The sequence below is a fragment of the Stomoxys calcitrans genome, chromosome 4 (assembly GCF_963082655.1).
Source record: "Stomoxys calcitrans chromosome 4, idStoCalc2.1, whole genome shotgun sequence".
NCBI classification, from domain to species: Eukaryota; Metazoa; Arthropoda; class Insecta; order Diptera; family Muscidae; genus Stomoxys; species Stomoxys calcitrans.
In genome coordinates this window covers 32,333,076-32,349,094 of record NC_081555.1, presented here as the reverse complement: position 1 = coordinate 32,349,094, position 16,019 = coordinate 32,333,076, and the positions used below count along the sequence as shown (strand labels likewise).

Below are 16,019 nucleotides of genomic sequence, written 5' to 3'. Positions count from 1 at the left end.
TTGGAAATATTGGGAATATTGAGCCATCAGGCGATGCAGTGATGGGGCAATCGATACCGCCTAACGGGCAGGGAGCCGACGACAAGACTATCACTGACTCCCTCAATATTGGAAAGACTAGGATAGGCAAAGATCCTAATACTAAAACCTCAGGCAGTGCAGGGGCGAGAAACCCAACACAGCCTAACGAACAGAGACCCGACGACGTAACCATCAACGACTTTCTCGAGATTCGGAAGACTAGGATGGACAAAGATCCTAATGCTGAAACATCAGGTAGTGCATTGACAGAGAACTCAATGCCGCCTAACGCACAGGGAACAGACGATGAGATCGTAACCTACTCCCAAGAAGCCCATTTACTCAAGATTTGGAAGGCTAATAAAGGCAAAAATCCTAATATTGGAACATCAGGCAGTGCATGGACGGTAGACTCAATACAGCCTAACGAACAGGAACGCGACGACGGAACCACTACCTACTTTCTCAAGATTTGGAAGACTAGGATAGGCAAAGGTCCTTTTATTAAAACATCAGGCAGTGCAGTGACAGGAAACTCAATACAGCTTAAAGAACAGAGAGTAGACGATGAGATCATCATCTACTCCCAAGAATCCCATCGAATGGAGGACCAATGATTGAGGTCATCTAGAGAAATCTCCCTCATCTAGATAAAAACCGGAGCGAGACAGCTAATTCAGGTGTCATGGACGGCCCGGAACAAAGTTTCTGGACTGAACCATATCAACTACCAATTATTCTATGCTTACACTGTTGTCAACGTCGGTTGCAACAGTGATGAGACACACACACAGAGAAAAAAAAAGAGGTACTAATAGGGTGCGATGTGAACTCTTACCACATTTCGTGGGGCAGTACCAATATTTATAAGCGGGGCCAAGCCCTGGACGAATTCTTGAATACTAACGACCTAATAACACTTAATATTGGTAACACCGCTACGTTTGGTTATAGGATTGGGGAGGAGGTTAAAGATGTGACAATATGTTCGGAAAATCTAATCGATGAGTTTCAGGATTGGAGGATCTGCATGGAGCATTTCTTCTCAGACCATCGTTACATTAGGTTTAGAAAAGCACGGCCACCGATAAGCTTCCGTAACAAGTTGAAAACCAACTGGCCAAATTCGGAAGACTACTCAGAAGAAGACTTGGCCAAGCTAATTTAGATTGTCCAATCATAGAAGACATTGACGACAATGTCAACAGGACTACGACTGCTCTAGTGGAGTCTTTCGATAGTTGTCCTCTTCGAGAAAGGAAGTAAGCTCAAGAAAAACCCTTGACAACCAGCGAGATTCGCAACATTGGGAAAGAGGTCCGCAGACTTTCTAACAGAGCACGTCGCAAAAAAGCCGAGGTATATTTGGATGTGTATTACACACGGCTCAAGGAATACAATAGGATTACCAGTGCGGCAAAACATGCCTCCTGGAAGCTTTTCTGCGAACAGGTCGACAGCGTTAATGACGCTGCCAAGACGAAAAAGTTTCTCTCACCCATGTCCAAACTGAAACGTTAGTAGACGACATGGAAGTGAGAGCAGAGAACACGGACGGCATGTTGAGGCTTTTGATAAAAAACGCATTTTCCACAGAATACGACGGGACGCACGTAGACACCGGAATCTTGGATTAATGACGATGATCAAAGGCATGTCATAACGGAATTTGTGGTCAAAGAAGTCTTGAGGAGCTTCAAACCATTTAAGTCAACCGGACCTGATGGAATATTTCCGATGTTACTACAAAAGGAGGCTGAGTTTATGGCACCACTAGCCACTATTTTCACAGCGTGCCTAGGACTTTCATATCTCCGAAAGTCTAGCAGGCAAGTTATGCGACATCAAAAGGCCTACAGACCTATAAGCCTTATGCCCTTTCTACTCAAAACCATGGAACGCTATGTGGACACCATTATAAAGAATAGGATATCCAGCGAACTGCTCAAATACAAAAAGCATGCCTATGTCAAGGGAAGGTCAGTAGAGATGGGGCGTTTAATAATGTGCGGAACGACACATTGATCCAATCCTTGGACGATTACCGGGTGGACCGGGTCCTTAGAGACTGGATAAACCATATGGTAAGGAAGAGGTGGAAAAATTGCGGGCCCCATGACATGAATATAAGGGAGAGAAAGTGACACAGGGCATGCCACAAGGGGGCATTTTATCGCCACTCCTATGGGTGACCACTATAAATGACCTATTACGGATGCTGACTGAGGAGGGATTTGAACCCGTCTGCTATGCAGACATTGTTATAATACTTCAAGGGGTAAGGATCCTAACTAGCTATGTAGAAAGGCCGAAAGGGTTTTGTATATGGTATACGACTGGGCTATATCCAGGGGTCTCAATGTTAACTCAGAGAAGACTGAAATATGCCTGTTCGCGAGGAAGACGAAGGTGGGCCAATGTAGCGCACCATATTTCCTTAATAAGACGATTTCGATATCTGACAAGGTCAAATACTTAGGAGTGATCTTGGATAGGAAACTTAATTGGAAGTGTCACATTCAGGAGCGTACTGAGAAGGCTCACAGATGTTGAACACTATATAGACGGGCCTAAGGCTCGAAATGGGGCCTAAATCCGAGAATAGTATACCGGCTCTATAGGAGCGTGATTAGACAAATACTTACTCACGCCTCAGTGGTGGACTGCTAGGGAGAAAAAGTGCAACGTAAGGTTAATACAACAAGTCCAGAGAACATGTTGTCTTAGGCGGAGCGATGAGGACCACGCCCACTAGGGCACTGGAAACTATTCTAGATATCCGACCCATTGACATACAGATTAAATGTGAGGCAGCCAATGCGGCTATGAGACTTAAGGCGATGGAAGAATGCATAGAGGATGGGAGCAGCTCATACCATTGCGGTATAATCGAGGCGACAATAGGAAACCTAAAAGGAAGGGAAGAGGTTTCCGATCGGATATGAGAGACACTTGAGCTCGAGTTCGAGGCATTGCTGATAGCGGCACAGTCTTGGACTGACGGAACCATAGTATTGCCTTCTGGAAGATCATGTTATACGGGGACAGAGTGGGCCTTGGGGTCTACATTGAGAACCCAGGGACTGAGATCTGTTTTCGCATACCTGACCATAATACGGTCCTGCAATCTTGCAGTGTAAGAAGAAGATTAACGCCTTCTCTGAGGATGGCACAAGCCGCATCGTTAGGTACCGTGCCATAACGGAGTTAGGGGGAATGAAATGGCAGACAATTTGGCATTGAAGGCCGGAGAACTGCCGTTGATAAACTTGGTTAACCCGAAGCCTTTCGGGTCGACGTAGTCCGATTTAAGGGCTTGGGCGTTCGTCGCTGTCTGAGGAACAACGAAACAGTCAGCAGGACTGCGAAAATCCTATGGGGTGATACGGATCGTGAAAGGACTAAGCTATTACTGAAAGGATATGTAGAAGAAGGAGGTCAGTATAGCGTTTAGTGCCATAAGGGGACATATAGGACTAGGAGCTCACTTATACAAAATTGGTGCGGCAAGTGATGGCATGTGTAGGGGATGTGGGGAAGATGATGAGACTTTGGAGCATTTCCTATGCCATTGCCCAAGCCAGGGAATGGCGTCTAACAAATACCGGCACTTAGGTGGGGACACAATACCAGACATGAACCAACCTAGGGGAGTGGTATGAAAAACAATTAAGGATTTTGTAATTAGCACGGAATTCCTAACTTAATGGGGGTATGGGGTAATGGGGGTAAACTAATCTAGTCATTCCGTTTATAGCACCTCGAAATATTGATCTAGGACCCCATAAAGTATATATATTCTTGATCGTCTCGACATTCTGAGTCGAACTAGCCATGCTGTCCGTTCGTCTGTCGAAAAGATAGCGGTCGAAAGCGTAAAGCTAGCCGCTTGAAATTTGCACAGATACCTAATATTGATGTAGGTCGTTGGAGATTGCAAATGGGCCATATCGGTTCAGATTTGGATATAGCTCCCATATAAACCGATCTCCCGATTTGACTCTAGAGCTTCTCTAGAGATTGCAAATGGGCCATATCGGTTCAGATTTGGATATAGCTCCCATATAAACCGATCTCCTGATTTGACTTCTTGAGCCAATAGAGAGCCCAATTCTTATCCGATTGGCTTAAAATTGTGCATGTGGTGTTCTGTTATGACTTCCAACAACTTCGCGAAGTACGATTCCAATCGATATATAACCTAATATAGTTCCCATATAAACCGATCTCCCGAATATACTTCTTAAGCCGCTGAAAGCCACAACTCTTATCCAATTTATCTGAAATTTTGCACGTAGACTGTTCTATGACATCCAACAGATGTACCAAGTTTGGCTCCAATCGGTCCTTAACCTGATATGGCTTTCATATAAACCTATCTCCCGAATATTCTTCTAGAGGCTCTAGAGGACGCGATTCTTACCTTAGAGTTTGTAAAATCCTTGAGGATTTCTTGTTATAACCTCCTAGTATCCTTTTTTAGTTTCTGCCTATTAAGAGAATCCGACCAAACAACTTGACAAATGCGATCCATGGTGAAGGGTATATAGGATTCGGCCGGCCGAACTTAGCACGTTTTACTTGTTTTCTTTACCCAAGCCACACTCTCATAACTTTGAACGGTAACTGTGTGTGTGTCTTCTATTCAGTTACTGTTAATGTGAACCCTCGTGAGTATTGCCCAAAATGTAAAATACGGGCAGCAATCATTTTATGCTCATCAGAGCATAAAATGATTGTAAGACAAAGTCGGCGTAGGAGGTCCCCTTAACGCAGTGGTCAGCAAGCTTGCGTATGACGCTGAACGCCTGGGTTCGAACCCTGGCGAGAGCAAAAGAAAAAAAGTCTGCGGTGATTTTCCCCTTCTAATATTTGCGACATTTGTAAGGTACTATGCCATGTAAAAACTTCTCTCCAAAGAGGTGTCCCTCTGCGGCAGGCTGTTCGGACTTTGCTATAAAGAGAAGGCCCCTTATCATTGAGCTTCAACTTGAATCGGACAGCACTTATTGATAAGTGCAGTAGGGCAAAGTGTCGCACATGCTTAGTGTTGTATGCATTTCCTAGAGATACTTTCTTCGAGATAAATACAACCTACCAATGTATGTGCTTTTAAATCTTCCACACTTTAAGCTTTCTGATGATGTCCCCCTTATCAAGGGTTGAAATGCGTAAAATCGTGATTGTTGTGGTATCTCTCCTGTAGCTTTCATTTTTTCATTGCAAAAGAACGGTTTTGACCATTAAGCTCATCACAAAAGAGAAATTAACAAATTTGTTTTCGTTAACTTAAGTTAGTTAGAGACAGGTAACAGTCTGCATGAAAGCATGACTTAGGACTGATAATAGCAGTCCAGTGCGGTCATTGCAGGTTAGGTCTTTGATATCGCGATGGGTGAAGGGAAACCAAACTTCTGCAGAATGTGCAATGCGAAGGACATGTAACAGTCTTCATGAAAGCATGACTTAGGACTGGTAATAGAAGTCCTGGCTGGTCATTGCATAGTCAGGTCTTTGAGGGCGCTCTGAATACTGGGAGAGGGACGCCCCCTCGTCATTGAACATCCTACAGAATTTGCCTATTCCTGCATCCAGCCCAACCTAAAAAACCCCACTGTACAATGTTGGAAACGCTCGAGCACCTGTTGTGCCACTGTCTCCCACTTGCGAGGAAAAGGCACAGTATAATGGGTGGACATATCTTTCCGAGACTCTTGTCATTCTAGAATCCTTTAGAGGCCTGGAATGGCTCACTGGACCATACTCTCGACGGTGAGTTTTTTTCGTCTTCTTCTTTTCCTATGCGTTATTTTCGGGCGTCGGGTTAGTAGTGCATCACCCGGAAAACTTGAAGAAATTTCTATGAAAAAAAGAAGAAGAATAAAAATGACCCCGCCAACATTATAAGGACCATGATTTGCTTATCTGCACCTGGAATGTCCGCACTCTTTATAGAGAGGGTGCAGTATACGCACTGGCGGATGTATTGGAGAAGTTCAGGGCAGACATTACTGCCACACAGGAAGTGCGATAGCTTAGGAAGGGGTCCACAACAACACCCAGAGTTGACGCCTTATATTATAGCTGCAATGAAACGAGGCATGAATTCGGGTGTGAATTTGTGGTAAGTCGGAGACTTAAACACCTTACCTCCATATTTACTACGGTGGATGAGAGGCTAGCCACAATTCACATAAAGTTCAATTTCTTCAACATCAGCCCTATTTGTGCCCATGTCCCGATGGAAGGCAAGGACGAACAGACCAACAATATTTTCTACGAACGCCTAGAATGAAAATATGATCCCTGGCCCGTCCATGATATCAAAATCGTTTTTGGATATTTTTAAGGGAAAATAGGGAATATTTGGTCCAACAGCCGGAAAATTTTGCCTATACAAAGAAACTTGCGAAAATGGTTTGAGGGTAATAGACAACGCCCAGGCAAAGAACATGGTAATAAGCAGCAACAGATTCCAACATCGAAGAATTCACAAGACTATTGCCGAAAAAAACACGAGAAACCAAATAAAGGGTGAGTTGGATATCATCTCGCGGTAGCGCTCACCATTCACAGTTACGTTACGATTCGCATCATCTATGAAGAAGAACGTTCCAATAATGACACCAGCCCATATAACGCAAAAAACCGTGACTTTTTCTGGATGCATTGGTAGCTCTTGCAATGCTTCTGCTCTGATCTTTACTCCAAAATCGACAATTCTGCCTATTTTCGTACCTAAATTGCAAATTTTGCCGAAGAACATTCCACTAAGAAACATTGAGCCAAAAATGAGCTTCGTCGCTGAAGAAGAAGATGCGCCCGATGAACTTTTTTAACAGCATTTTTACAATAAAATTTAATAATTTCCAAGCTTTTTTCGTTTGTAAGACGATTCATGGTTAAATTATAGGCCAAACTTAAGATGTTTGATAGTGAAACAAAACACGAAACGTGCGTGAGCTATGTAAACCAGTGTTGTCAAAAAGATAATAGCTTAAAAATCACTCTTTATATCATCTTGTGATAGATGGAAGGTATTCAACCAACGTGTTAGATGTATGATAGATTCGTGGAGCAAATATAGATTCCGGTTTGAGTATAGCAAGAAAAGTACGATCTGACACTGCACGGAAGCTGGACATCGGAAAGCTGCAAACACAATAGGTGGCAACGGTATACTAAAACTGTCCTGACCCAATTGCTTGAAGAAATCACTCCCTGTCCCTATAGTATAGCAGCGCAATGGCAAACCATTGCCCATTCCATGGAAAGAGCAACAGCATCCGCACTTGGGTACCAAAAGCCTTCCCCCAAGGAACCCATGGTACGACCAGGAGTGCCAAAAAGCTACTAAAGCCAAGACCTGGTAAATCCCCCTAGAAAAGACCCGAGAAGGACAAATCAACACTTATCATCTTTTCGTTGACTATAAAGCCGCTTTCGATAGCCCTATACGTTCAAAGGTATTTTAAGCCATGTCTGAGTTTGGTATCCCTGCAAAATTGATACAACTTTGCAGGATGACAAAACAAATACAAATTTTGCCCATAAACATTCCAATAAGGAACAGGGGCAAACTTCTCACATATCAAAGAGTGCAGTCCGATTCAAGTTTAAGCTCAATGTAAGGGGCCTCCTTTTTATAGCCGAGTTCGAACGGCGTACCGCAGTGTGACACCTCTTTGGAGAGAAGTTTTACATGACATAGCACCTCACAAATGTTGCCAGCATTAGGAGGGGAAAACCACCGCTAAAATTTTTGAAAGTATCGAAAGAGAATAAAAAATGGGTTTGGCAGTAAATTGGAGGCCACCATAGCGCACGCCTGGCTTCGAATCCTGGCGAGAACATCAGAAAAAATGTTCAGCTGTGGTTATCCTCTTCTAATGCTGGCGGCATTTGTGCGGTACTATGCCATATAAAAACTTCTTCCCATAGAGGTGTCGCATTGCAGTATTCCGTTCGCACTCGGTTATAAAAAGGAGGTCCTTCATCAAGGAGCAAAACCACCTCTTGACAGACGGAAATCTATATATATATATATAAAAGAGTAGTGTGACAGACTGATTGCTGAACATCGCCCAGCCCAAACGGATGAATGTTGGTATTGGGTCGTAGGAACGAGATAAGGCTGGATTTGGTGAAATTCGTACGTTTAGGTACTAAAAAATACCATAAAGTACGAAATGATACATATTTGGCCAACGCCAAAATTAAAGAGCGCCTGAAAAACTAAGGTTTGGTAAAAAACTCGTACTGGAAGTGGGAGAAATAGTACGTTTAGTATCGCAATTGGTACTTTCTTTGTAAATTTAATGTTGGACTTAGGTACACGAAATTTGTACATTAGGTACAAAAAAATAATGAAATGTGTGAACTTTGTACAGGGCGGATGGATAGAGGTAGAAATTTTAAATTTGACTTAAATGACATCTCGTGCAAAAGTATGGGGGTGAAATGAAAAAATAGTACTGGTAAATCTCGAAAACGTACGTTTAGTACCGCAATTGCTATCATTTGGTACTTTCTTTACAGATAGAGCTAGAAGTCTGAAATTTGGCATGTAAGTAAAAGTAGAAAAATATGATAGCTGACTAAATGATCTATTCAAAATTCGTACATTTTAATTTCAAAATTGGTACCATTTGGTACTTTCTTCACAGAAGGAGCTAGAGGTCTGAAATTTGGCATGAAGGTACAACGAGTATCTTCTGTACATATGCAGCTAGAGGTCTGAAATTTGCATGTAGGCACAAATGTGAAATATATGATGAGCGACAAAATTATCTATTCACAATTCGTACAATTTGGCTCCAAAATCGGTACCATTTGGTACTTCCTTTACAGATGGAGCTGGAGGTCTGCAATTTGGCATGCAGCTACAACTCAGCATGTCGGTACAACTAGGAAATATGTGATGGGTGCCTAAAAGATCTATTCAATTTTTTTTTCATTTTGGTATTAAAAAGTGAAAAACAGTACTAAATAGCTTATATTCGCTTACAACGAACGGGGACAGCTAAAATTAAGCAATTTGACAAAAGTTTTCGAAGTCGACAAAAATTACGACATGTGGAAGAAAACGTACAAATTGTGGTGTAATTTATGTACTCAAACGAACAAAATGGTATTTTCTTTAAGCATGGCGCTAAAGCTCTCAAAATGTTTTCTAAAGGTTTATACGCAATTATCACAAAACTTCATAATGTTATAAACTAAGTGGAGGGCGCCCCGGTGGCCGAGTTGGATTACCAATGCAGGGTCGATTCTCGCCAGAAGCCTTGGTCTGTCGCTACTGTGGTATCACAATGGACCTAAAATTGTCTAAGTGAGTCTGTAAAGGGCTGCCACTCTTACCTTACCTATAAAATGATACCTAGGTTTTCAGAAGTCCTACACTAAATATGGGGTATCACAAACGAGGGCAGCGAAGCGGATTACCGGAATGCTAGTTACACTCTACAAGACCCTGATACTACCCGTTCTGTTGTATCACTTCAAAGCATGGGTACTTGCGAAAACAGGTAAGGCAGTACTACGAGTGTTTGAGAGAAATATTCTTCGTTGAAATATGGACCAGTTTGAGTTAATGGAGAATATAGGCTTCGTATGAACCAAGAGCTGTATGACTTAAATAACATAGTTAAACGCATTAAAATACAACGAATACTTTGGCTAGGTAATGTTTTCAGAATGGAAAAAAAAGCAATCACGAGCCCAATGTCAGAGATTTTAGAAGGAGCGCAAAAGATCAACTTGCTTACAACGCTATTCTACGTTCGGCTAATGGAACAAATGTTCTGCCATAGCCAATTAAAGTTCGTAGGCTAGTTCAATGGTTGCAACTAGAAGTCATACTATCTTTTCATATAACTGTAACATTATAATGGACTAAATTGCCTTAGTCTGTGTGATTGCTGGCTGCCATTATAAGCCAACCAAAGACAAAAGGTCATAGAAAACTAGTTACAGTAAAACTGCTTTCCGCTTCATTATTTCACTATCAACAATAAAAGTTCCAGGCTTATGGCACATAAATACACACATATAAAAATCCTTTAACAATAGATTAAAACAATTTGATTGTCTTTGTATGGCTCGGAAAAAGTCCTTTCTTATGGCAACACTGTTGTGCACCATATCACTTTGGGTGGGTACAAATCGGGTTTTCAAGCCTTTTCATTTTTTTGTTCCTTTCATGCTTTCTTTTCATTCTTTACATTCTTTTTATTGACATTGATTTGTAATTTAATAATGACTTTGATTTCTGGTTATTATTTTTGTTGTTGTTGTTGTTGGTGTCTTTGATTCATGTTTGTTCATTTGTCAGTTATGTTATGAGGGTGTGTGTGTGTGGGTATGGTGGCCCCAATTACAATAATTATTCAAGTGTGTTTAAGTTCTCTCAAATACATGAGAACATACGAGATTTTTCAATTAACAAACATATATGATTGGGCGTACACACACAAACACACATACAAACACTCTCTTTCACATACAGTAAGTGAGATTTACATTGTAAACATTCTGCAATTGAAATGTAAAAAACTTACACACATGTGAACAGAAATAGCAATTGTGTTTTTCTCGCCCCTTGTTTTGTAAGTTGTTGGGGGGGTAGGGCGATTTTGGTTTGGGGGCTAGGGCGGTAGATGTACTCGTACATAGGACAATTAGCACACTTACGCTTATACATATATGCATATAATTGGGCTAGCACACACACACGCGCATACTACTCTACTTAAGTTTTCATATATTTTTTGTTTTTTCATTGAGAAAATTACTATTTTTTTTTTCTTTCTTTTCTTTTAAGAAAATACCTAGAATTTTTAAGGGAACCACTTCAATTGTTGTCAAAGGCGCTGGGGCTTAGTAAGATTTTTCTTTTTTCTTGATTTCTTAAGAACATACTTATTTTTTGAAAAACTTTTTCCTTGGGCTACTCCTTGGGTTACCACAAATTTAGCAAAATTTGGCAAATTATTATGTATGCACACATCATACACATACACGTACACACACACACGCACGCACTTTAGCACACAACTGATAATTTATACATATGTATGTATTGGTAAATGAAGAAGATTTTTTTTTCGAAAATTGCTGCCTTTTATTTTCCTTTGTTGTAAGGGATTTGTGGGTATTGTTGTAGGAGAGGTACTTATTTTATTTTTAATTTTAATTTGTTATTATTTTTTCATTATTTTTTTTTAATTCATTTTATTTTATTTCTTTTTTTTTAATTCTCTTCTTTGGTGAAGAAAATTTTCTTCTTTTGTTAGTTAAATCCGCTCTTGTCTGTGTATAGTTTGGCACTGATTGTTAGCTTATAAAACTTAATACGTAAACTGACATCTTTGAATCAGGATATACCATAAGTTCACTCGACGACGATTTCTCATTTCCCCTTCTTTTTGTCATCGTCGTAGTCGCGGTCGGTCGCAGTCCTTGCTGTATGCTGTGTGTGCCATTCTCATTTATTTCGCTACAGGCAGATAAAGCAGCAAAAAACACACTGTGACAGCAGTAACAATAACAACAGCCAAAAGGCTGATAACATGGACAACGTGCCCCCCAAAAGCATAGCGCAAAAAAAAAAGAAACGAAAATCGCAGTAGTCCATGCGAGAATGATTCTGCTCTATTGTGTACATGTGCGAAGAAGAAAATTGTAAAAAAAAACCTGTTCAAAGGGGCTCTTTTATCACACTTGAGAGATGCGCATGAGTGCTGCCATCACATCACACAAAACCATATTCTCATACAAACTCAAACACACACACACACACACACCCACCCACTCGCACACATCAACTGAAAACAAAAGGGAGCACATTTTAATAGGTGTTGTCTATCTGCATGTGAGTCTTTCTGTGTGTGTGTGTGTGTGTGAAAGAAGCCACACGCTGAGAGTGCTTGGAATTGGAGCACGTGATTATGTTGTATTTATCGAATCAGGATATTCGAGACAGTGGCTGTGTTTACACTCTCACACAAGTGAGTGAGTGACTTATGATTTAATTAATCTATTACAAAGGGGGGGTGTAGAAATATTGGAAATTTGAATCTCAAATGACATAACGACCGATAATGGCTTGTTAAGGATCATTTCCGTGTTACTTGGGGCTGGGCGTATAAAATGTGTTATGCGATAATAATTTGAACACACAAAATGAAGAGGAAATAATGCACAAGGGCTGAGAAAGACTCAGAACAAATCCTGGTTGGAATATTGCAGCTCCATGGAGGCCTCTAGGCTAAAGAAGATTCAGCCCTAGAGACCTCTAGAGACCTATTACGGTGGGTTACTTTCAGAAGTCAGAGAATGTATGGACAATGTCTAGTGAGGAAACACTAGAACTACTGGTTGATACACATTTCCCGGGAAATTCTCCAACAGACAATATAGCGCCAGAAGAGGTTGTCACTTGAATGCATTCGTCAGAGGTTATTGGGGAATTTGTGTCTGAGTCGAAAATCCTTTTGGGCGATAAGAAGTTTCGACTCCTTTAAGTCGCCTGGTCCTGGTGATGTATCACCGGTTGAATTACAAGCTGTGTCTGATAAACTGGTTCCTTAACTTAGGGACATATACTTTGCTTGTATCAGCATATCATACGTGGGTTGCCTTTTATATTTCGGGTTTGGACAACCCTTGTATTGCAATCTGCCAAGTGACAGCTCTATCATAAAGCTCGGCATTTTTGAGGTTATACGTACTCACAACTTTTGACATACGAGCGCTATTTGTGTAGTTTACAGTTACTTAAAAGATTCATTTCGCTCAAAAAATGGTATTAAATCGTGAATATTTCAGTGCGATTATTTTTTACAACTTTCGACGTGGATTAACTCAACAACAGTGCATCGACAGACTTAATTCAATTTTTGGGCGATGAAACTCTATCAAGGACCAGTTTTTATAGACGGTATGGTGAATTCTACCAAGGTCGTAGTTCACTCCAAGACCAATTTTGTGAAGGTCGCCCAAAATCAGTTGTTAATCCAAAAACCATTGATGTCGTGCGCCAACTGATATTTCAAGATCGTCATGTGACCTATCGTGAGATTGAGACAACCTAAGGCATAAGTGGGACCAGAATACATTCAATATTGCATGAACATTTGACAGTCAAAAAAATTTGTTCCCGTTCGATCAATCTACGACATTGTGACAGAATGAATCTTGGATTCACGAGTACGATGAATCTTGGATTTACGAGTACGGTCCCGAAAGTAAACAGCAGACGACTGTATGGTTGTTTCAAGATCCACAAAAGTTGCTCGCGCACGAAGCACTTCCAAGCAAATAATCGCCAGTTTTTTCCGAAAAACTGGACTTATCGCAATCGTACCACTAGAACAATGCAGAACAGTCCTTACTGAGTGGTACACAACCATTTGTTTGCCAGTTGTCTTCCCAGAAATCAGGAAAACCAACTGCTGAAGACGGATCACTCTTCACCACGATAATGCGAACTCTCACACATCGGCTCAAACAACTGCAATTTTGACCATTCAAAACATCGATTCGATGAGTCATCCGTCGTATAGTCCTGACTTGGCATCGTATGACTTCTTTTTATTCTCATATGTAAATTAATAAAATGAGAGGTCAATGTTTCTCGACACCTGAAGAAGCGGTTGATGCGTTCAGAATGCATGTTTTGAAGATACCTCAATCAGAGTGGCAAAAATGCTTCGACAATTGGTTCAAACGCATGCAAAAGTGGGAATATTTTGAAAAACAATAAAGCGATTTTCGTGTTCTCTAATCCCGAAATATAAAAGGCAACCCTCGTATATACCTATGGGATGGAGGGCCACGAAGGTCATTTTCATTCCGAAAGCAGGAAAACCTTGCCACACAAAGGCGAAAGATTTTCGTCCTATTAGTCTGTCATCCTTAATGCTGAAGACTCTTGAGAGGTTGATAGAAACATATCTTAGGGCAATGATCACTGGAGATCGCCTGTCGCGGCAGCAGCATGCATATAGTAAAGACAAATCCACTGAAACAGACCTTCACGACCTAGTCGGCTACATAGCGGGTTCTCTCGCTGTCAAGGAATATACAATGGTAGCATTTCTTGACATTGAAGGTGCTTTCAATAATGCAAAACTGACGTCAATCATAAAGGGTCTCTAGTTTCTAGACATTAACTCTACCCCAAGGAAGTTTATTATACCCACCACCATAGGATGAGGGTATACTAATCTAGTCATTCCGTTTGTAACGCCTCTAAATATTCGTCTAAGACCCCATAAAGTATACATATTCTTGATCGTCTCGACGTTCTGAGTCAATCTAATTATGTCCGACCGTCCGTCCGTCTATCGAAATCACGATAGCGGTCGAACGCGTAAAGCTAACAGCTTGAAATTTTGCACACATACTTAGTATTGATGTAGGTCTTTAGGGATTGGCACAAATGGGCTATATTGGTTCAGATTTAGATATAGCTCCCATATAAACCGATCTCCCGATTTGACTTTTTGAGCCCCTGGAAGCCGCAATTTGTGTCCGATTTCGCTGAAATTTTGCATGTGGTGTTCTATCATGACTTTCAAAAACTGTGCCTACTACAATCGGTCTATAACCTCATATAGCTCCTATACAAAACGATTTTCCGATATGACTTCTTGAGCCCGTACAAGCGCAATATGTAACCGATTCGGCTGAAATGTGTTGTTCTGTTGTGACGTTCGATATCGGCCTATAACCTGGAATCGACCCATATAAACCGATCTCCCTATGTGACTTCTTGAGTCCTTACAAGCCGCAATTTTTGTATGATTTGGCTGAACTTTAGCATGTTGCGTTTTGCTATGACTTCCTAGTACGGTCCAAATCGGACCTAACCTAATATAGCCCCCATATAAACCGATCTCCCGATTTAACTTCTTGAGTCCTTACAAGCCGCAATTTTTGTACGATTTGGCTGAAATTTTGCATGCGCTGTTCTGTTACGACTTCTAATAACTGTGCCAAGTACTTTCCAAATCAGTCAATAACCTGATATAGCTCCCATGTAAAGCGGTCTCTCAATCATCCTTGGAAGCTTTAGATTTTGCTAGTTTGACAGAAATTTGGTATGTAGAATAAAATTATGCCCTTCAACTAAATATATTTCGTATAAATTTTTAACATAATCCATGGTGGTGGGTTCCCAAGATTCGGCTCGGCCGAACTTAGAACACTTTTACTTGTTAATAACTTAGTAAAAAATGCTTTGCGGCAGACCTAGGATCTGTGGAGATAAGAAGATGGGTCAACAGAGGAACACCTTAACGAGGTGTACTGTCTCCTCTACTTTGGAATATAGCCATTAACAATATATTATTGTCGCTGGAAGAAAAAGGCGTAAAAGTGATAGCGTATGCTGATGACGTGGCAATTGAGGTTAGGGGAAGTTTCCCAGCTCTCTTAGAGATATACTTCAGTAAGCTCTACGTACAACAGCGAAGTGGGCTACCAAAAGAGGTCTAGGCGTAAATCTAATCAAGACATAAATAGTTCTTTTCAGCAGGAGATACAAATTACCTAGGTTAGGATTAAGTGGCAGTCTGTCATCTGTCTTACTGAGACGTTTTCATCCATTGTGCTACCACAGGAACAGAATAAGGAAGATGCCTTCTACTTCCTACCTTTGAACCATTCAGACCATTAAAAAAACGCCAATAACTTGCGAATGTTCACATCCGCCGAATCAGACAGATTCTCAAAGAAATTAGAACCTAAAGTGGAACACCTTTTGACTGCTAGTGACACACAGAAGGTGTTTTATAGTCTCTTCTTCTTCGATATCCTCACAGCTTCTGCAAAGTCGTTGCTCGTTGCTCAACGCAACGGTCCTTCATTCTGTCAGCATGTTTTCCGATTAGACAATGGCCTGTCATGACGAACACAATGCCTGAGACGTCTGTTCTAGCCAATGACAGCAAAGCGGTAGACCTTCTAAAGTCTAGATTAGGCCACATAATTTT

At 41.1% G+C, this 16,019-nt stretch overlaps 1 protein-coding gene across 5 annotated transcripts in view; it reads right to left on the bottom strand.

The window, feature by feature from the left end:
- LOC106084540 (uncharacterized) overlaps positions 1–11,529 on the bottom strand; it is a 112,121-nt gene extending 100,592 nt beyond the window's left edge. For all 5 annotated transcript variants that reach the window (XM_013248287.2, XM_013248288.2, XM_013248290.2 and 2 more), the window contains exon 1: positions 10,942–11,529. The gene's annotated coding sequence lies outside the window, so the exon portion shown is untranslated. The remainder of the gene's footprint in view (positions 1–10,941) is intronic.
- Positions 11,530–16,019: the final 4,490 nt, after the last annotated feature.